The 20,856-nt window shown below is 49.8% G+C and overlaps 1 long non-coding RNA gene, 1 other non-coding gene and 1 pseudogene across 2 annotated transcripts; 1 reads left to right on the top strand and 2 right to left on the bottom strand.

The window, feature by feature from the left end:
• Positions 1-729: 729 nt before the first annotated feature.
• Positions 730-798, bottom strand: LOC142999181 (U6 spliceosomal RNA; annotated as a pseudogene).
• A 6,314-nt stretch (positions 799-7,112) lies between these two features.
• LOC142999079 (uncharacterized) lies at positions 7,113-11,745 on the bottom strand. The gene is made up of 3 exons (XR_012963256.1): positions 11,717-11,745; positions 7,451-7,534; positions 7,113-7,365 (listed from the first exon to the last, which is right to left on the bottom strand). It is a non-coding gene; the product is annotated as an uncharacterized LOC142999079 (long non-coding RNA).
• Positions 10,704-10,809, top strand: LOC142999178 (U6 spliceosomal RNA). Its single transcript, XR_012963292.1, has one exon. It is a non-coding gene; the product is annotated as a U6 spliceosomal RNA (small nuclear RNA).
• Positions 11,746-20,856: the final 9,111 nt, after the last annotated feature.

Raw genomic sequence — 20,856 nt, 5'->3', positions numbered from 1 at the left:
AGACTACTTATGCCGCACTTCTACTACTTCTACTACTTGTTCTTGTTCCTGCACTTTTTGTTGTTTATGGTAGGAATGTTGTTATTTATCTTGAGCAAGCAACATTGCCCTTGGACGACGACTACTACTACTGCAGCACTAATTGTTCTGCTTTGGTAGTATTTCTGTTTGTTATTCGTTTAATTTCACTTGTTTTTCCTGCACTTTTTGTTGTTTATGGTGGGAGTTTCAGTATTTATTTATTGTAGTACTTTGGTTGTATTTGTATTATGTGTGCAACATCATTGCACTGTTAATTGCCACTGTTGATTGTTAATTTGGTCCACAATGTTGTCATAATATAATAATCTTGCTCTCTGAAGTTAACGACTGGCTGGCTGCTTTGGGTTGTCTTCTGTTCTATATGAAATCTTGGACACTTACAGCAACGTCACAGTCAAACGTCTTTATTATAACACATTGTTAAACAAACCAATACAGCACCAACATCGAAATCAAATTCATTAAAAGTTACAATTGACAACAGTCGGTCGTCCACCGGCTCGCTCCCTCAAACGCGCACTAACTCTAATACGCTAGTGTGCGTCAATAACAACAACAGAGGGTACACGTGGAGGGGAGCTAGCTAGCTAAAAAGGTAAACATGCGGTGCTCCCTCTCCCGAAACAGCTGACAAACTCGAGCAAACCCCCCCGTAGTGGCATCCCGCAGCCGCGGGAGGACCGAATATTTTGCAGGGGTCATGCTTATCTTCTCTGTATCGTTTAAATGTTAGTATGTGTGCTTCCGAAGAAACACAACAATGTAACGAGAACTCTGATGAAATTCTGGGACCGATAACCATACACACAACTGGGTGGTAGGGACGTCTGGAGCATGCCAAGGCTTGGGAAGACAATGTTTTTCTCTAAACTAACAGTTACAATACATACGTTAGGAATCTAGGTCCAATCTGACCCCGCGCGCGCTGTGTGGGCATTGTGGGAAATCTATGATAAGCATGCGTGACGTCAGCTCCGACGGTTGGACGGCTACTTGGGCAGGAGACAAAATCACATTGATTCCCACATTACCACATTATTTAAACGATCGTATGATGTTTGATATTTACTCCAAGTCTATGCTGAGTTTAAAGTGTTATGGTGCTGAGTCTATGACTCCAGGCAGCACAACACGTCAAAGGAAGTGTAGTCGATTCCCCTCACACTGTGCAAATCAGTCTTAGAGTGCCATCTAGCGGTGCTAGCGCTGCACTACCATGGTGTGACCTACTCGAATCAGAAAGTCCACACTAAACACACAACGCGCTGTTCACACAATTTTCACAATGCCAAAGCTGCGTCTATTGGGTAAGTGGGGGGCGAGAAAATTTTCTTATCTACAGAAACAAGGGAAAGAAATCAAAGACAATATGGTCGTAACAGTGTAAACACATGGTAATATACAAGAAACAAACAAACAAAAAAGCAATAGGTATCAGTGACAAATAAAAAATGTAGGGCAAATTAGTATGAAGAACCCTTCAGAAAAAGTTTGGTAACCACTGAGAAAAAGATAGTTAAATAAAAGTAATAAAAGTAAACATTTGCAATATGAACCTGTACTTCTTTGCACTAAAAAAAAGGGGGGAAAACTTGGGGTTTTCCATTTACATCCATTTATAGGTTGTTATGCTACAATTTTACTAATCCGGTCCACTTGAATCTAAATTGGGCTGAATGTGGCAGAAAACTAAAATGAGTTTGACAACCCTGCACTAGCTCCTCCATCTTTCCAAAGTCATCCTCCAGCTGTCCATCCTCACCAGGTTGCTCCTTGCTGCTGTCTAACTCATCTAGGTCACGGTTAAAAGTCCAAGAGGAGGTGGCCAGTCTGCGCATACAGGGTAAGAGAAAAGAATATTGGCTTCTATTGTTCCACAAAATACATGGATTTGTGTAAATGAGCTTTGCAAACTTTGTTTAGTATTTTGCTACTTGTGTTGTAGTAAAGATTCCCATTTTCTTTCAATCTGACTTTTATTTTCTCCACCTTCCTCAATTACCTCACTTCCTTCCTATCCTATCCTTCACTCAGCACTGATTGAGTTCACCTGTTCACTCCTGATTCAAACCCTGCTCACCCTTTCACTCACTCTTTTCCTGATCACCACATGGGGCGTCTGTGTTGGCTGAGAGGGCAGTGGCAACAGAAGAAGATCCGGTGGCCGGGGCACTCAGCCCAGAAGGATCGGGGACGGGATCTTCTGGCAGAGCGAGCGCTCCGGTGGACGACCGACTTGTCAATTGTAACTTTCAATGAATTTTATTTCAATGTCAATGTTGGTTCTGTATTGGTTGATTTAACAATGTGTCATAATAAAGACGACGTTTGACTGTGATCTTGTTGTTGGTGTCCAAGTGATTTCATATAGAAGAGAAGACAACCCAAAGCAGCCAGTAGTGGAAAGCAAGATCATTATTATATTGTGACAACATTGTGGACCAAATTAACAATGAACAGTGCAATCAATGATGTTGCATAAATAATACAAATACAACCAAAGTACAACAATAAATAAATAATCAAACTCCCACCATCATTAACAACAAAAAGTGCAGGAAAAAGAACAAGAACAAGTGCAATTGTTGCACAGCATAAATAACAATAACAAACTCCCACAAATAGAAATACTACCAGAACAAAAAGTGCTGCATAAGTAGTAGTAGTCCAAGGGCAATGTAAACAACAATAAGTGCAGGAAAAACAACAAGTGCAATTGCGCATAGAAATACTACCAAAGCAGATCAATAAAGTGCTGCATAAGTAGTAATAGAAGCAGTACTAAGGGCAAGTAAGCCCCCCCCCCTCATGGACAACAAGGACGTGCTGCTTGAGTACGCTTGCCTCTCCATCGCCGACAAGGGGAGGACGGGCACCGCAGCAGAGGGCGACTGTAAGGTGAGCTTGGGTCCGCACGCAGAGCTCATGTACAGTCAGCTGTATGAAGGGCAGAGCAAGGAACTCACCAGGTAAGATGGCGTGTAAAGCGTACAATGAACAATGTTGGCATAGTTTAATGCTTCTCCCACATTTCTTTTTATCATAGTTACAGGGCACGGTTGGTGACAATGACCCCTCTGGTTGCGGGCACCAGGTCGGCCCTGCTGCAGCGCTACGTGAAGCATTGGGACCGTGAAAGGCGGCAAACAAAAACATCATTGCACATTGGAAACACAACCGTCTGTCCCGTTTGTGCCGCAGGCTGGCGTGCGACAAGAAGGTGATGGAACAGATGAAGAAGAGGACACTTGGCAACAGCGCCACCAGCCTGCTGGGCTCACTGGAGGCTGTGCACTTCCACAACTGGAATCATCGAAAGCAGCCTCTACCTAGCTGCCCGTCGGCAGTTTGATGTCTCCGGGCCACGGCCCATCCTCCCGTCCTGACCATGCCCCCCTTGCAGAGCTACCACTGGGTGCTGTCCATCTACACCAAGCACACGTTCAGCAGGGTAGACGAGCTGAGGGCCAAAGTCACATCCGTCTTTGGCTCGGCCCTGAAGTTGGACGACACGAAGAAGGTAGGGACCTTTTTGCACCGCAATGTCAATTCCACTTTCACACTGGATAACGTCATACGCAGGTGACCAAGAAGCTGGCCGGAGCCAACGCCGGCACCGCCAAATGGTGCGTGAACGTGGGGAACGAACACGGCCAGGTGCTCCTGTCCGTCCTCACGGTGGCTGAGGGAGGCGGTCTGAGGGACATGGCCGACGGCCTCCAGGAGCGGTACCATCGGGCGGGGGGGGAGCCGCCGTCCCTCCTCTACGTGGACCGGGACTGCTGCGGGAGCAACGGGGGGGAAGTGCGCGGCCACCAAAGGGGCCTACGCGTGCGTGCGGCCACTTGGCATCAGGGAGATGGCTCGGCCCTGTCGTCGCCGCAGCACGCGGGAGGCGTGGGAGACGGAGCGCCCAGGAGACGCTGGCAGATTTTGGCGCCGACCAGATGGGCGTTCCCCTCCTGGACAGCGCCCGCATGGCGGCCACCTGGGAGACAGAGAAGCGGCATCTGGCTTGTATCCAGGTAATATGCGTGTACAATACAGTGACCTTGTCTTTAATTGCGTTGCCGCCGTGACCCGGCACTTACCCCGTGTGTGTCGTCACGTCCGGGACCCCCCGTCATCGGGCTCTACACCAGGGTCAGCCAAAGGGCGGGGTGGTGCTGCCAGTCTTCAGGTGTGCGCGCGGCCCTTGGAGTCACTCCACACTTTTATTGTAATACAAAAATGTTACCTTGATATCATGCAGTAGTCTATGATCTATAGATTTCCTTACACTAGATTATTTTGTGCCCTTCAGTGAAGGTTTTTTGCTTGGATTAAGGCAATAGATGCCTCCCTATACTACCACCGATGAACTGTTCCTGTTGCCATATCTTTTTAAATAAAACTGCAGCACACAAAGATATCTAAAAAAGAATGGGGAGAAGATCAAATCAAATTCAATGTATTGCCTAAAGACTAGAAAGAAAAAAAAATGGGAGCGGGACGGGAGTGGGAGTCATTTTACTGGGAGGGGAGAGGAATTCTTTTTTACTCTGGGACGGGACAAGATTTTTTTCTGTGGGAGTGGGACAGGACAGGAGTGCAAATCCACTCCCGTGTCGCCCTCTACTGTGGACTCGGGGACATTTGATGTCGTGTGCACGCGTGTCACCGTGACTCCTTACAGGCATGAATGCAAACGGCTGGCACTTTCAGATGTGCAGTTGTGTTCAAAATAATAGCAGGTTAACATCACTAAGCAGATAAACAACTGTTTTTGGTCGAAATTATTTATCAACATGGCAAATAATTTACTAGTAGGTGTAGTAGAGTCATAGAAAACCAATAGAGCCAACAGTCATGACAAGCCTGCTGCTTATTCTGTGTAATTGAATCGAATAGATTGAAAGCTGCGAGTTCAAAATAATAGCAGTGTGGAGTTCAATTGGTGAAATCAAACAGTGTCAAACAGGCGACCGAAGGCAGCACCCAGAGGGGAAGGACAGTTGCTGTTCCAGTTAACAGGGCCCAGTTGTTGCAACAGGCAAGTCTACGGAGCAGAGTCCCGAGTTGTCGGCACACGCGATTGGCTTAGCGATTTTGCCGGAGAACAACATTAGCTCAGTCAATTAGAAGGCCGCGGCCCCTGATAAATTTTCGCGAGAAAGCTCAGTCGGTGCTGAACTCTACAAGCGAGAGGTGTGAGCGCACGCTGCTGTCATTCATCTGTCGTTTGCAAGTAGTTTCCAAAAATTTTCAGCTACAAACTTGAACCAGGTAAGGAACTACTACCTACTACCTGCCTCTTTATCGGTCCCCCAGCAGCCAAAGTAGTGTATTAGCGAGCCGCAAGCGGTTACCTGCCGGCTGACGTGCGGAAGCGCAAACTGATCTGCCCCCCCCCCCCCATCAGACCAAACTGACCTGCGACTCATGTAGTTTTGTTGTGGAATGCAGATTGCTCTCGATCACTTTCACTTGAATAAGCAATATGTCGGATTGTAAAACGAAGATTATCAGTCAAAAGTTGGCTAGTTGTGGAATAATGGACTGCAAATCTTTGTTACATTTGTTTGTTTTCAAGAGAAGATGATTGAAGAAAATATTGAATAATTAATGTGATAAATATGTAATTTGGGGGAAATCCTTGTTTTATTGCGTAATAAATAGAATCTATAGATTAATCGACTAATCCAAAAAAGAATCTGTAGATTAATCGTTAGGTGCAGCCCTAGCTTGTTTTTCCTTTCCTTCCTTTCTAGCAGTATGGACCATAGGCCAAAGTTTGTGTTGAAGGCGGGCTCTGCCAACATCAGGCTCCACGCCACGGCACGCTGCGGTGAGGAGCGGGCAGGCCGGAGTCAGCAGGCGCACGTGCGAGGCCCCGGCCGCGGTCCTGAGGGAGGCGGTGGGGGGGGGTCCGATCGGCGGGCGGTGACCCGGCCCACAGAGGCCAGGTACTGAGCCAGATGAAACTTCAATTTGGCCGGTATAACGGCCAAAACTCCCCAGAGGAGTGGCTTGCCTCCCTCCCTCCCTCCCTCCTTAATTTGTTTGCAACAACAATGCTGCCCTTAGTTCTACTGCTGCTATTACTCCTTATGCAGCACTTTGTTGTTCTGCTGCTTTGGTAGTATTTGTACGAGTTTGCTGTGCAATTTTCCTGCACTTGTTGTTGTTTACATTGCCCTTGGAGTAATACTACTACTACTACTAGTACTTATGCAGCACTTGGTAGTATTTCAATTTGTGGCAACAATTGCACTTGTTCCTGCACTTTTTGTTGTTGTTGTTGTTGTTGTTGTTGTTGTTGTTGGTGAAGCAACATTGCCCACGGTTGGAGTACACTACTGCTGCCCTTTGTGTTGTTTATGATGGTGGGAGTTTGATGATTGATTTATTGTATTTTGTATTATATTGCAACATCATTGAGTGAATTGTGCTTTTATTTTCAAACTTACTGTTTTGAAAATAAATGATTGTAAACTATTGTAAGGACTTTGAGCTTTACTTTTTTAAACACACTGCTATTATTTTGAACACAACTGTACCTGTTGGCCGGCTGGCGGCGTGGAGCGAGGACCGCGCGCGCGATGCGGCGAGTGACAGCCAGTCTGAGCAGCGGACTGAGCTGCGGCGGTGCTACTCTAGCCAGGGTGTGCACACGTTACACCAGATGGCCGTGGAGTTTTCCGGGCACACTCTGGTGAAGGCTACACGCGTCGGCTGGAGTACACAGGTAGCAGGTAGAGTATTTTCAACCTTTGCAGGAAAGCCTGGTGGTTTGCGTCACAAAAGCTCATATGGTTTTCTCCTCCCTCAGGCGAATTCATCGGCACGCGTTACTTGTACACCCAGACCGGCCGGGGCCATGCAGGAATTCAACGATGACCCGGATGAGCCTGACAACCTCAAGGGAGCCGGGGGAGGAGGGCGACAACAAGCAGGAGGAGGAGGAGGAGCGGGCAGAGCTCCCGGACGAGGGGTTTGGGGAGTTCAACCGTGATCTGGACGACGACGGCTTTTGGGTCCCCTCCCAGCCGCTCATCCCTGCCAGCTGTGCTGCCGCCGCCGCGGCCGCCGCCGCCACCACCTCTGCTGCCGCCCGGGGGGACAGCGTGGATCCTGACGGGGTTCCCGGGTACCATCACGTCGTCCGGCTGGCCAACGCTCTGATGGAGCAGGGCTACATAACCCAGGGCAAGGTGTAGGAGCTTGTGGGTTTGTGTCAGAATCTCCCCAAGGGGACAGGGGCCCAGTGGTGTACCCCCCACGTCACAGGAGCGAGCTGGTGAAGGGGAGATTTAAGAGGTCCAAAGCTCCCTGCGCAAAATACTTTGAAAAGAAAAGTTTGCAAAGCTCATTTACACAAATCCATGTATTTTGTGGAATTATAGAAGCCAATATTCTTTTCCCTTACCCTGTATGCGCAGACTGGCCACTTGCTCATGGACTTTTAACAATGGATGAACAGCTGGAGGACGACTTTGGAGAGATGGAGGAGCTGGTGGATGACAATTTTGGGGAACACTGAGTTTTGAGGCCTCCTCACAGCCGACATCTTTCCCGCTGACCCCTGCAACCTCAGCTGCTAATTAGGAGGAGAACTGGACAGTCAGCGCTGTGACACTTGGAGGCGCAGTCATTTCATTGGGCACTCGGTTGCTTCAATTGCAATCTGTCTTTAACATGAACTATCAAGTAATTTGTGACCGACTGTCACTTCTGTGATACAGTTACTTTGATAAAGTTACTGTTTGAGTGTTCCCACTGAACATAAGGCTGGTTTCTGGAGTTATTCATTTGACTGTTTTCATTAATCTTTGGTTTACAGTTACACAGTTACACTAAATGGGCTAATTCAATGCACCAAATTGCACACAAAAAAGGACTGCAGGCATGCAGAAAAGTTTGAACTAATGGAGACAAGCACATCAGCCTGACGTAGCAATGGCAGCTGCAGGTTAACTGGGGTCAAAATGGAATCAACTGCACATGTAAACATTGACGTCACTGGCATAAAACTGAAGTTCTCTCTGTTCATTAGGACTTCAAAAACGCACTCACACCAACAATATTCTACATGCTCACAACGTCTATTGCAGCAGGCAACCGGTGGTTCTACTGTTAATTTCCCCATTGTAACCACTGTCATTCATTAACTTGCATCATTGATTTTTTGGCGTAGGTTTTACGTCGGATGCCCTTCCTGACACGACCCTCTGCATTTATCCGGGCTTGGGACCGGCACAAGGAAGGCACAAGGATCAGCCGTGAGCCCCTTCTTGTTTGCTAGATTGACAGATGAAGTCAGACAGGAATCTCCATGGACCATGATGTTTGCAGATAACAGTGTGATCTGTAGTGAGAGCAGGGAGCAGGTAGAGGAAAATCTGGAGAGGTGGAGGTATGCAGTGGAAAGAAGAGGGATGAAGGCTAGCCGCAGTAAGACAGAGTACGTGTGTGTGAATGAGAGGGACACGAGTGGAACAGTGAGGTTACAGGGAGAAAAGATAAAGAAGGTGGAGGATTTGAAGTACTTAGGGTCAACAGTCCAGAGCAACGGAGAGTGCGTAAAACAGGTGAAGAAACGTGTGCAAGCAGGTTGGAACGGGTGGAGAAAAGTGTCAGGAGTGATGTGTGACAAAAGAGTCTCAGCAAGAACGAAAGGAAAGGTGTACAAGACAGTGGTGAGACCAGCGATGCTGCATGGTTTGGAGACAGTGGCACTGAGGAAGGCACAGGAGGCAGAGTTAGAGGTAGCAGAAATGAAAATGTTGAGGTTCTCTTTGGGAGTGACAAGGATGGATAGGATCAGGAATGAGTACATAAGCTAAAGTCAGAGAGGCCAGACTGAGATGGTTTTGGACATGTACAGAGGAGGGATAGTGAATTTATTGGGAAAAGGATGCTAAGGTGGGAACAGCCAGGCAGGAGGCCTAGAGGAAGACCAAAGAGGAGATATATGGATGTAGTGAAGGAGGATATGAGGTGTAAGAGAAGAGGATGCAGAGGATAGGGGTGGATGGAGACGGATGACTTGCTGTGGCGACCCCTGAAGGGAGCAGCCGAAAGGAAAAGAAGAAGAAGAAGAAGCAGCAGAAGAACCACTGTCATTCATTTTATTCTTCAATGTATAATCACCAATCCTACTAGTACTTGTTCACTGCATTCTTCTTCAACAACACACACCAAGTTTGGGATGAACACAACTTCAGTCGCATTTTAATTGTTCTGTCTTTTCTTTGTTTTGGTTCACCACACTCTGATAAGATCGATCGCTACTACGCTAGCCGTATACTGTTACCCCTAATATAAGGACTACAATTCATCACATGTATTACTTCTGTTGCTAGTAGAATTATCTTTTTCTACATTAAAAGCTTGAAGCTTATATACATGTGCATCAGTATGAAACATAATACTACTGTGTATTATGTGTCAGCATTTCATAGACGATAACTGATCTAAACTTAAGGATGGTGTGCAAACTGCGTCCAAACTGCTCTGCTATCATGAAGTTTGAGTCACTTTCTGGCAAAAAAAAATCAAGGTTTGCTCCGCAGTTCAATCAACTGGTTACACATACAAGAAAATAAGAGACAAATTTCTTTGAGGATTATTGTGACAAATGCAATAAAAATGAAGGAATGTGCCACCACTAAAACATCATTAGCAAAGCTAAAAAAGAAAAGCTAAAAAGCTTCTAGTCACTGCATTGCTACGTAAAACAACAATATTGAGCTAATCAAGGGAAGTATAATGGTACTGAAGGAGCACAACTACAATCTACAAAATAACCACAAGAAAACAAAACAAAAAAGATTTGGCTGAAGATCAATGTGCGTGGCACGTGGGTCCCCCTGAATGTCGCGCCGAATGTGCATTGCACTTACCCAATATACGCAGCTTTGGCATTGTGAGAATTGTGTGAACAGCACGCTGTGTGTTTAGTGTGGACTTTCTGATTCGAGTAGGTCACTCCATTGTAATGCCGCGCGATCACCGCTAGATGGCAGTCTAAGACCGATTTGCACAATGTGAGGGGAATCAACTACACTTCCTTTCCCTTTAAACTCAGCATAGAGTTAGAGGTTATAGCAAACATCGCATGATCCTTTAAATAATGTAGTAATGTAGAAATCCATACGATTGTGTCTCCTGCCCACGAAGCCGTCCAACCGTCGGAGCTGAGGTCACGCATGCTTATCATAGATTTCCCACAATGCCCACACAGCACGCGCGACGTCAGAGTGGACCTAGATTCCTAACATGTAGGTATTTATAATGCCTACACGTTAGGAATCATGTTACTAAGACTTGTGTGGCTGTTTTGGCGGCCAAAATCATGTAGAGAAAATCACTGTTTTGAGTTCGTCAGTTTGGATAGCGTCATTATCGTTTAGTACGCTGTACAGCCTGTTTCACATCACATCACTTTGGATGGCATCATCATCGTTTACTGTAGATCTGTTTAACGTCACTGTTGAGACATATTATGTCCACATGATACACTCTATGGTGGTAAATCAGTGCCATGTGTTTTGTATAGTTTGCAGGTTGTTTTTAAACCGTCTTCCCGAGCCCTGGCAGGCTCCAGACGTCCCAACCAGCACTGTGGCTGCATAGTTGTCGGTCCCCGTTCATAAGGGGAGAGTTCCAGGGGTTTAATTGTGTTTCTTCGGAAGCACATATACTAAAATTGGAACGATACAGAGAAGATTAGCATGGCCCCTGCGCAAGGATGACACGCAAATTCGTGAAGCGTTCCACATTTTAACAGTTTTAGCTCAAAAGAAAGAATCATTCATTCAGCCTTTGTTTACTTCCGGTTTGTTTCCATGTGAAACAGCGCCACCCCCGCTTGCATTACCGCCAGCTGCAGGCCGCGAGCGGTACTGCAGCTTCTCACATTCATACACATTACATACACAAACCATCATAAGTGAACCAGTTGAGGATTGGGAGACAATTGCGCCCCAAATCTGACATATTTTCTCCAAAACAGACGTTGGCAAACAATCACAGGACTCATTTACATCCGGTTAGGTTCAGCGGTCAAACGGCGCAACGCCCGCGAACCCTCTCACAATTCAGGCCGCGAGCAGTACTGCAGCATTCCATGTTTACAAAAATTTAACGTGACCAACGGCGTACGAGCGGCAGCAGATACAAATAGAACGTCCCAGACTCACCTTTTGCAGACTGTGCGACACCGATATTGGAATATATGCAAATTCCGCCATGGTGGTCCGAATGTCAGTGTTATCCAAAATGTCACTGGCATTGGACTGGTCGTGGACTGGACACCAGTACACGAGCTCCCAAACTGTCATGGCGCCCTCGCCTTCCTTTGCGCATAATGTTGTTCTCGTCGACAATTTTACTCTCAGCTACCAAATGACGGTGTTATTTCGCCTACACTCGAACTTCCCTTACTTAAAGCTCAAAGTAAAGATAAAGATACCACGTAAAGATACCATAAGCATCCTAAAATAAATGCACGCCACCCTCCTCTGAGCTTAATTGACCCACCACCTTGTCCTCTACACACAAAAAGAACCCGAAATGAGGCCGTTGACCTAATGAAGCAAACCCAATCTGTGACGAAACTTCTGGAGAAAGTTTAACTGTCAATTAATCAAATGAAAGAGTCCAAATCAATGTTACAGTAGAGGTTTCTCACCAGTAGCGCAGGTGACGGCAGCCAAGTTGTTCGCGCCCCTCCTCTTCTTCACACTTCCAGCCAGGAGCCCGGCAGTGAGCGCCCCGCCCCGCCCCCACACAGAGGACGCGTCTGTAGTTGAAGAGTCAAACTTCCCTCATCTCCTCCTCCTCCTAAGGTGTAATCCTGCACACCATTTAAATGAACACAACTAATAAGAGCATCAAGTGTCACTGCATAAGATAAGTAATGGGCAATAAATAACAGTAATAGATAGTTTGTTGCGAATGGCGCTGTATAAATAATGTTGAATTTTGAATCGAGTAAACCATTACAGAGTTTTAAAACGTGTATCCAGGAATGATCGCTTAAAAGGACTTTGCTATAGAGAACATGACTTGTGTAAAAAGAAAAAGGTTCCAAAATCAATCATCAATACAATCCTCCGCAGAGTGGATTGAGGTGTAGATTCAGGGTTTGTCATCCTGTTTGCACTGCTTCTGTGGTCTGTTCCAGCAGAGGTTGCAGAAAAACCAGATGAGCTGATGACGAAAGACAAAGTATGTTTACTGCATTTACTGTCTGATGGATTAAATCTACCCCCAATGATAAAGAATTGTGCGGTTTATCAGTGCTTGCCGTTGATCATCGAGTCTGACTGCAGTTTGCAGCTTTCTGATTCTTTCTTCATATGACCTTGATGTCTATTATGCTGGCTTGTTACCATTCATTCTTCTATATTCTACAGCACTGCATTTACAAGTTACTTTGGTAATTCCTATTTTACTTTCAGCATCATATACCTCATCTGGGTAACACAAGTCTTAATATAGTGCTTTCATCTTTTATGCTTCTCCATATTCTGTCGCAAGTTGTGCTGTGGGACACTTGCAGCTTCGTGTCTCTCTTCTCCCGTGCTTCTCTGGTGGAGGAGCAGAGCAGACTGGATGATCCCCTCCACGCTGTACCTCTCCACCATCCAGAAGCTTTGTGTCATCTTGCAACCAGCGTCTCTACTGGTCATGCAGCCTCTGCCCAGTTTGTCCTGGCTCGCTTCAATCTTTGTCCTGGCTCGCTTCAATCGACCTAAAACATGTTTACAGCTCATAGGTGAGCATGTGAAAAGCCAGTATTAGTAACTGCTTCACAAAGGAGGAAAAGGCAATAAAGTGCCACACTGTGCTGCTTATTAGGGGCAGTGAAACAACTGATGGAAGTATTCCAGTATTCCAGATAAGGAGACGGGGAAAGTGCAGGAAGCCGCTTGTGGACGGACACAGCTTCCTAAAGAAGCTCAGCTGTGTTCTCACCCTTTATGAGCTGATGCCTGTTGATTTCGACAGGGAGTTTCATTTGAGTTTTGGACTCAGCCACAGATATTTGTTTTGTGATTTAAGTCAGATATTAGTCATATGACATTCATTAATTTTAGTCCAAATTTAGTGACAAAGTCTAAGTCAGTTATCTGTATGCGTTTGGTATAACATTAGCCATGTTGCACGCGTGACGTAACGTTTATATGCTCACACTGTCTTGATTAGTCTCAGTGTCTCCTCCACCCCAAATCAAATAATATTTATTATCAAGAACACAATCATACACACAGTGAGATTCTTTGGTGACTAGCTCAGGAACAATCAGTGCTGTGTGCAGATTCACCAGTGCGTGTATAATAGGGGTGAGCAGCGTTTAAATAACGTGAGGCGGAGCGATGCACACGGCCAGGTGACTGCGGTGACGTCAGACGCCTCGAAAGTCAAAACAAAACAGGGGGACTGTCTTCAGCTGACCGGGGACCGCCCCTCCACGTGGAACCTTTGTTATTGTTAGCGCTCCTCGCGCTCCACGACATAATAATAATAAAGACGACGTTTGACTAATGTGACGTTGTTTGTCGGTGTGTCAATTGTAACTCTGAATGAATTGTATTTCACTAACGTCAATTAGTCGTTGCCGCTGTATTGGTTGGTTTGACAATGCGTCCTCCTAATAAAGCCGACATTGTTTGTCAGCATCCAAGTCATTTCGTATAAAAAAAAAAAAAGACAACCCGAAGCAGCCAGTTGGTGGAAAGCAAAATTATATTTTGACAACATTTTGGCCAAAACATAATAAATAAACAACAAGAAAAAGCGGTGCAATTAAGGAGGGAGGGAGGCAAGCCACTCCTCCGGGGACTTCCCAGCAGCTTCCACAGGGCAGAAGTAAACCCTCTGCCCCGACGCGGTTCTCAACACCCTGTGGCCCTGTTCTTTAGTCTTGGGTTGGCCACAGTCTTTGCAGGTGAGGGTCCATGTTTTGCGAGGCTTGAGAGTCACCCCTCTCAGCGCCGCCTCCGCTCTCCTCCGTTCCAGTTGTTTTCTGCGCCACGCCGTCGTTTTGGCCAACACGGGAGCGTCTGTGGCGACCGAGAGGGCTGTGGCGACAGAAGAGGAAAGGGAACGCGATCCGCCGGCCGCCGCACTCAGCCCAGAAGGACCGGGGAGGGGATCCTCTGGCAGAGGCGCCGACGGAGGGAGCGGATCGGTGTGGACCAGGCGGGCCCGGGGAGGAGCACTTGCGGCGGGGATGGCGGTGACCACACAAACGGGGGCCGGCGGAGGAGGAAGCAGATCCTTGTACAGCAAAGGCCCCTCCGCCGCCGCCGCCGTCGTCGTCGTCGTCGTCGTCGTCGTCGTCGTCCCTTCCCTGGTGGGCAGGATGGCCTGACTGGCTTGGGGAGCAGCACTCATGGCGGGGATGGCGTCCACCACCTCGGCCGTCAACCGCGCAGTCACACCCCGGTTGTGCCTATGGAGTCATATAACATTGGTGAAGTTGTGATCCAACTCAAGACGTAGCATACACTCACGCACGCACACACAGTCACCCATCCATCCATTCTTCTTACCACTGCGACAGAGTGTGCTGGTTGACACTGAAGAGCCGGATCCTGGTGCGGGACCGCAGCGCCGGGTGTACCTCCACGGCGCTGCTGATGCTGTTGTAATCGTGCAGCATCAGGGTCCACCTGGTGACCGTCATCCCCCTCAGCCTGCGATTGGCCGGATGGAGGACGCACAGCTGGCGGAAGATGGCATCCACCAGCCGGCTGCAGTCGGGCCACTGAGCCGTGGCCCGACTGCTGGCCCGATACTTTTTGAATCTCCCCTTCACCAGCTCGGTCCTGTGACGAGGGGGGTACACCACAGGGCCCTTGTCTGACTCTGGGAGATTCTGCCATAAACTCACCAGCTCCTCCACCTGGCCCTGTGTGACAAAGCCCTGACCCCGCAGCGCCACCAGAGCTTTTGCCAGCTTGACCACATGTTGGTAACCGGGAACCCCGTGTGGATCCACGCTGTCCCCCTGGGCGTGGTCAGCAGCAGCAGAGGCGGCATCGGTAGCAGGGCGGGCGATGACAGTCGCCGAGCTGGTGGTGGCGACGGCGTTGTCAGCAGCAGCAGGGCGGGCAATGACAGCAGCAGCAGGGCGGGCGATGACATTCGCCGAGCTGGTGGTGGTGGTGGCGTCGTCAGCAGCAGCAGCAGCAGCAGCAGCAGGGCTGAGGATGACAGCAGCAGCACAGCTGGCAGGGATGTGAGGCTGGGAGGGGCGCCAAAACCTGTCATCATTGAGATTGAGGTGGAACTCCTCAAACACCTCATCTGAGAGCTCCGCGCGCTGCTCCTCCTCCTCCTCCTCAAACCCCTCTCCCTCCAGCTCCTCCAGGTTGTCCGGCTCATCCAGGTCATCGTTAAACTCCTGGAGGGGCCGGCCGGTCTGGGCGTACAGGTAGTCCATGCCGATCAATTCGCCTGAGGGAGGAGAAAACCACATGAGCTTTTGGGACGCAAAGCACCAGGCTTCCCTGCAAAGGGTGAAAATGCTCTGCTACCTGTGTACTCCAGCGGCTGCATGTACGTCTCCACCAGAATGTGCCCGTACATCTCCATGGCCATCTGGTTTAATGTGTGCACATCTTGGCTTGCGTAGCCGCGCCGCCGCAGCTCAGTCCGCTGCCCGTCAGTCGTGGCACGCACCGCGTCACGCGCCCTGTCCTCATTCCACGCCGCCAGCCCGTCCAACAGGTACATTTGGAAGTGCAAGCCGTTTGCACTCGTGCCTGTAAGAATCAGAATAGCTTTATTCGCCGATGAAGTTTACACTTAAGAGGAACATGCTCTGGTCCTTGGTGCGTACATATAACATGTAAAAAAAAGACAAGAATCAAACAACATATTTGGTGAGGGCGCTCTGAGGGCAAACTGCAGGGGGGCCGGGTCGTTGAGGGATTTCAGGTGGGGGGGGGCACCAGGCGCTCAGAGCAATGGGTCTGTAGTCGTTAAATCCAGGGGTCCTTGGGGATGGGGATGAAGGCTTTGAAGCTGGCTGGTACATGGCATGTCTCCAATGAGGTGTTAAAGGTGACGGTGAACACCTTTGCGGGGGTTCTGTCTCGTGAACAGCACCTTAACGTCCCTCTCTAGAGGTGAGAGGGTCGTTGACGAGGTGGATGTGAGGGCCATATGTGAGGAGGTGGAGGCTGCTGATAGCTGTAGGTGTCGTGTGGGACGGTGTCAGCACTAACAGCTTGACCATCAAAGCGACAGTAAAACTCATTCAACCTTTCAACGAGGCACAGATCATTTAGAGACTGATAGAGACTGACAGGTTTATAGTTAAAGTGACAGGCTTCAACACAGATGTAGTGTCACTGGCTGCAAACTGCTGCTTCAGTTTCCACGAGTACCGTTTCTTAGCATCCCTCACGGCCTTGCTAAATCTGTACTTAGCCTAAGGAGTAACTGTTTGATTGAGTTATACTATGGGATAAGAGCATGCTGCAGTCCAGTACAGGAGGAAACGAGCAGTCTGACTAGAGACTAGAGTCTTATGATTGACTCAGACAGTCTGCACCAAGATGTTTCCTACTGATATTGATAACTTGTGATTTACTCGGGTAATGTGTCCTGTTGATATTGTTAAACTGATCAAGACTGTGAGTGACAGGGACAAAGTTCTCTGGCAACCATGTATAAGAGGACGATTTGAGCTATAGAAAACCAGTCAACCCAGACTGCAATGACCACACATTGTAACTGACTTGACTCTTGCTGCAGCAATAAATTCTCAACCCAAGTGTTCTGAAGTCTCCGTGCCTGAAGAAAAGAATTATCCTGACAGTAACGATGACACAAAAAACTCACGCACGAGCACAACATCAAATGTCTGAGTTCACAGTCAGAGCCTCAAGTGGCTGTCGCTTCTGCTCACCCGGAATGAACCTGTTGAGGTGCAGGTGGAACGACTCCAAGGACGTAGAGCCGCGCGCGCACCTGAAGACGGGCAGCACCACCCCGTCCTTGGTCACCTGTCCGACCCTGGTGTAGAGCGGGATGCCCGGTGGGTCCTGTACGTGACGACGCACACGGGGGTAAGATGCGAGGCAATGTAAAGACAGGGTCGACGTATTGTGCACGCGCATATTACCTGGATACAAGGCAGATGCCGCTTCTCTGTCGCCCAGGTGGCCGCCATGCGGGCGCTGTCCAGGAGGGGAACGCCCATCTGGTCCACAGCCACGCCGAAATCTGCCAGCGCCTCCTCCAGGAGACGCTCCGTCTCCCGCGCGCCCCGCGTGCGTCGGCGACAGTGCCGAGCCATCTCCTGGATGCGAAGCGGGTTTGTGCCAGCCGAGGCCCCCTTGGCTCTCCGCAAGCGGGCCAGGTCCTCCGGGTCCCACTCATAAATGGCCATGGACAGCCGCCGCATGAAAGCGGGATAGAGGATGTGGCTGTCCGTGACCACCCCCGACGCCAGCCTGCGGATGAAATGCTTGATGTCCAGCTTCACCTGCAACTGGCTCCACCGCGGAAAGAGAGCCGCCGGCGCGCACTTCCCCCCGTCGCTCCGGCAGCAGTCACGGTCCACGTAGAGGAGGGACGGCGGCTCCACCCCCGCCCGCCGGTACCGCTCCTGGAGGCCGTCGGCCATGTCCCTTAGACCGTAGCCCTCGGCCGCAGTGAGGACGGACATGAGCACCTGGCCCTGTTCGTTCCCCACGTTGACGCACCACTTGGCGGTGCCGGCGTCGGCCCCGGCCAGCTTCTTGGTCACCTGCGGACGACAGTATCCGGTTTTTAAAGTGTTGCTGACATTACGGATGGAGTGAGAGGAGCCCGGGTTCAAAAAAAGCTACCTACCTTTTTCGTGGCGTCCAACTTCAGGACAGAGCCGAAGACAGACGTAACTTTGGCCCTGAGCTCGTCTATCCTACCGAATGTGGCCTTGGCGTAAACAGACAGCATCCACTGGTAGCTGGGCAACGCAGGCATGGCCGGCACGGGAAGAGGAGCAGCGGCCTGTGTCCCGGGAAGGCCTGTGTCCCGCATGATGTCCAGGTAGCGGCCGGCTTGCTCGTTCCAGTCAGTCTCGTGCTGATCCTGTATGACGGACAGCAGGCTGGTGGCGCTGTTACCGAGCGTCCTCCTCTTCATCTGGTCGATGACCTTTTTGTCGCACGCCAGCCTGCGGCCGCACAAATGGGGCAGACGGTTACATTTCAAACGTGCAACGATGCATTTCCCCCACGCCTGTAGGAACGCTGGATGCTTTCTTACCTGTACGTCAGCACAGCTGGGAAGCACCGCCTCTGGCGAGGGAGCAGCTGGGAGATGATGCAGTCTGCCCAAGATGCCACCTTCTTCCTACAGTACTGGCACTCCAGGTACTCTGTACCCATGTAGTACCAGCCGTCCCTGTCCAGCACTTTGCGCACCGTCTTGTAAAACCCACAGGCGGTGAGCTTGTGCTGGCACAAGGGGCACTGCAGGTTGACGCGCCAGAGGCGGTACGGGGCCCACAGGAAGAAGGGGCGCTGGAAGAAAGCATCCGGGCTGGACGGCGGCTGGCTGTACTCTCTGCGCAGCTCAGGAGGGCAGTTCATCATCTGCGGGTCCTGCCTCAGAACCACCCTTCCCCGTTCTGTCGCGGGTGAACAGGGCCTCGCTGACCCACGCCTGCTGCTCTCGTGGCAGAGATCGCTTCCAGGGCTCTGGCAAGGCAATCTGAAATGGCACGAGAGGACATTGATTGCGGGATTGAGTGAAACACACCGCTTAACGGCCGGCTACGTCATTTCCACTCGGCACAAATACAAACCTCTGGCGAGGGAGCGGGGCGGAGGAGGGCAGCGGCCGGAGCGGGAGGAGTCTGAGGAGCGTGTCCTGAGAAGAAATTCACATGTGATGAGAAATTCACGTGTTAACCTGTCAAAAAAACAGCAGGCGTGTGGCGCTGTTTCAAAGTGTCTTCCTTTTCATCTGCTCAATCACCTTCGTGTCGCAGGCCAGCCTGCAGTACAAATGGTAAGAGCTAATACTATAGGCGCATAATACTAACCGGAAGCCCCGACGCTCTCCTCACAGGCGTCTGTAGCTTCCATCATCAACCGGTCATCTTCGTCAGGCTTTTGCTTATCCAAAGCGGCGCCCTGGGAAGCTGATACATTACGCGACAACAGTCAGACGTGCATACGGGGTCACGTATAGTCTTTCACAATGACAGGGGACGGGAAATGACTACTCACCAGACGGGACGTGGTCCTCCGAGCGTCGCCTCTTGGCAGCGGGAACCGGAGAGGAAGTGGAGGAGGCCTGGGAAGCTGACATTATGCGACAACAGTCAGAGGAGCGTACGAGGTCGCCTATAGTGTAGTCTTTTTCATTGCTATGAAGTGGCTACTCACCAGACGGGACGTGGTCCGCCGACCGCTGCTTCTTGGGTCCATGTGTCGCCGTGGCAGCCCGAGAGGGAGTGGAGGAGGCCTGGGAAGCTGACATTATGCGACAACAGTCAGACAAGCGTACGAGGTCACATATAGTGTAGTCTTTTTCATAGACGGGAAATGGCTGCTCACCAGACGGGACGTGGTCCGCCGACTGCTGCTTCTTCTTCTTGGGTCGATGTGGCGCCGCCGCAGCCAGAGAGGAAGTGGAGGCAGAAGTCGAGGGGAGAGACGAGCTCCCGGCTTGCTGCTGCTGCTGCCGCCGCCGTTCACGGTCCCTCCGCTTGACGTAGCGCTGCAGCAGGGCCAACCGGGTGCCCGCACCCTGGGGGGTCAACATCACCAGCCTCGCCCTATAACTATGATGAAAGGAAATGTGGGAGAAGCATGAAACTATGCCGGCATCGTTGTTCACAGTACGCTTCACATGCCGTCATCTTACCTGGTGAGTTCCGTGCTCTGCCCTTCGTAGAGCTGACTGTAAGTGAGCTCCGCGTGCGGGCCGAAGCCCACCTTACAGTCGCCCTCCGACGCGGTACCCGTCCTCCCCTTGTTGGCGATGGCGGCCACCATGGGCGGGAAGAGGCGAGCGTATTTCAGCAGCGCGTCCTTGTTGATCATGAGGGGACTGCTGCTGACATTGCCCGCCTCGCGCTCCTTCCGGTGGCTCACCAGCAGACTGGCGACGTAACCCACGTCGTGGGTCAGCAGCCACTGGAAGTTTTTCCCATAGTACCGGCCAAATTGAAGGGTCATCTGGCTCAGTACCTGGCCTCTGTGGGCCGGGTTGCCGCCCGCCTCTCGGACCCCCTCCACCGCCTCCCTCAAGACCGTGGACGGGACCTTGCACGTGCGCCTGCTGTCTTGGGCCTGCATGCTTCTCCACGCAGCCAGGGCCTCTGGCGTGGCCTGGAGCCTGATGTTGGTAGAGCCCGCCATCAGCACAAACGCCGGTCTGTGGTCCATACTGCTAGAAAGGGAAAAAAAAACAAAACACATTCATTGACAAATCATAATGGCTGCGGTGAAACCCACATTTACAGTACTTCAGGGACACGCACACACACTGCAATTACTTTTATTGGTAAAAAAAGGAGAAAGAAAGAATATATATATATATATATATATATCATAATATTATATGTTATTATATTACTTTCAAAAGGCTTTCCTTCTAACGTCATTTGTCCATTCACGGCGGAAACTTCAAAAACACACTTAAATAAACCACTTCAACACTTACGTTACACGTTACACAAAAAACGGAACGGGCAAATAAAGACAATGACCAAGTACAAGCACTATATTCGACAGAACATTACATTTCTTACGGACATGTGCGTAGCCAGCGCCGTACTTGACTGAACACTTCAATAAATCACTTTACCGAAGA

This window comes from Genypterus blacodes, unplaced genomic scaffold (genome assembly GCF_046128005.1).
Source record: "Genypterus blacodes isolate CSIRO-AG114 ecotype Tasmania unplaced genomic scaffold, CSIRO-AGI_Gbla_v1 ptg000040l_1, whole genome shotgun sequence".
Classification (NCBI taxonomy): Eukaryota; Metazoa; Chordata; class Actinopteri; order Ophidiiformes; family Ophidiidae; genus Genypterus; species Genypterus blacodes.
This window is presented reverse-complemented; position numbering and strand designations above follow the sequence as displayed.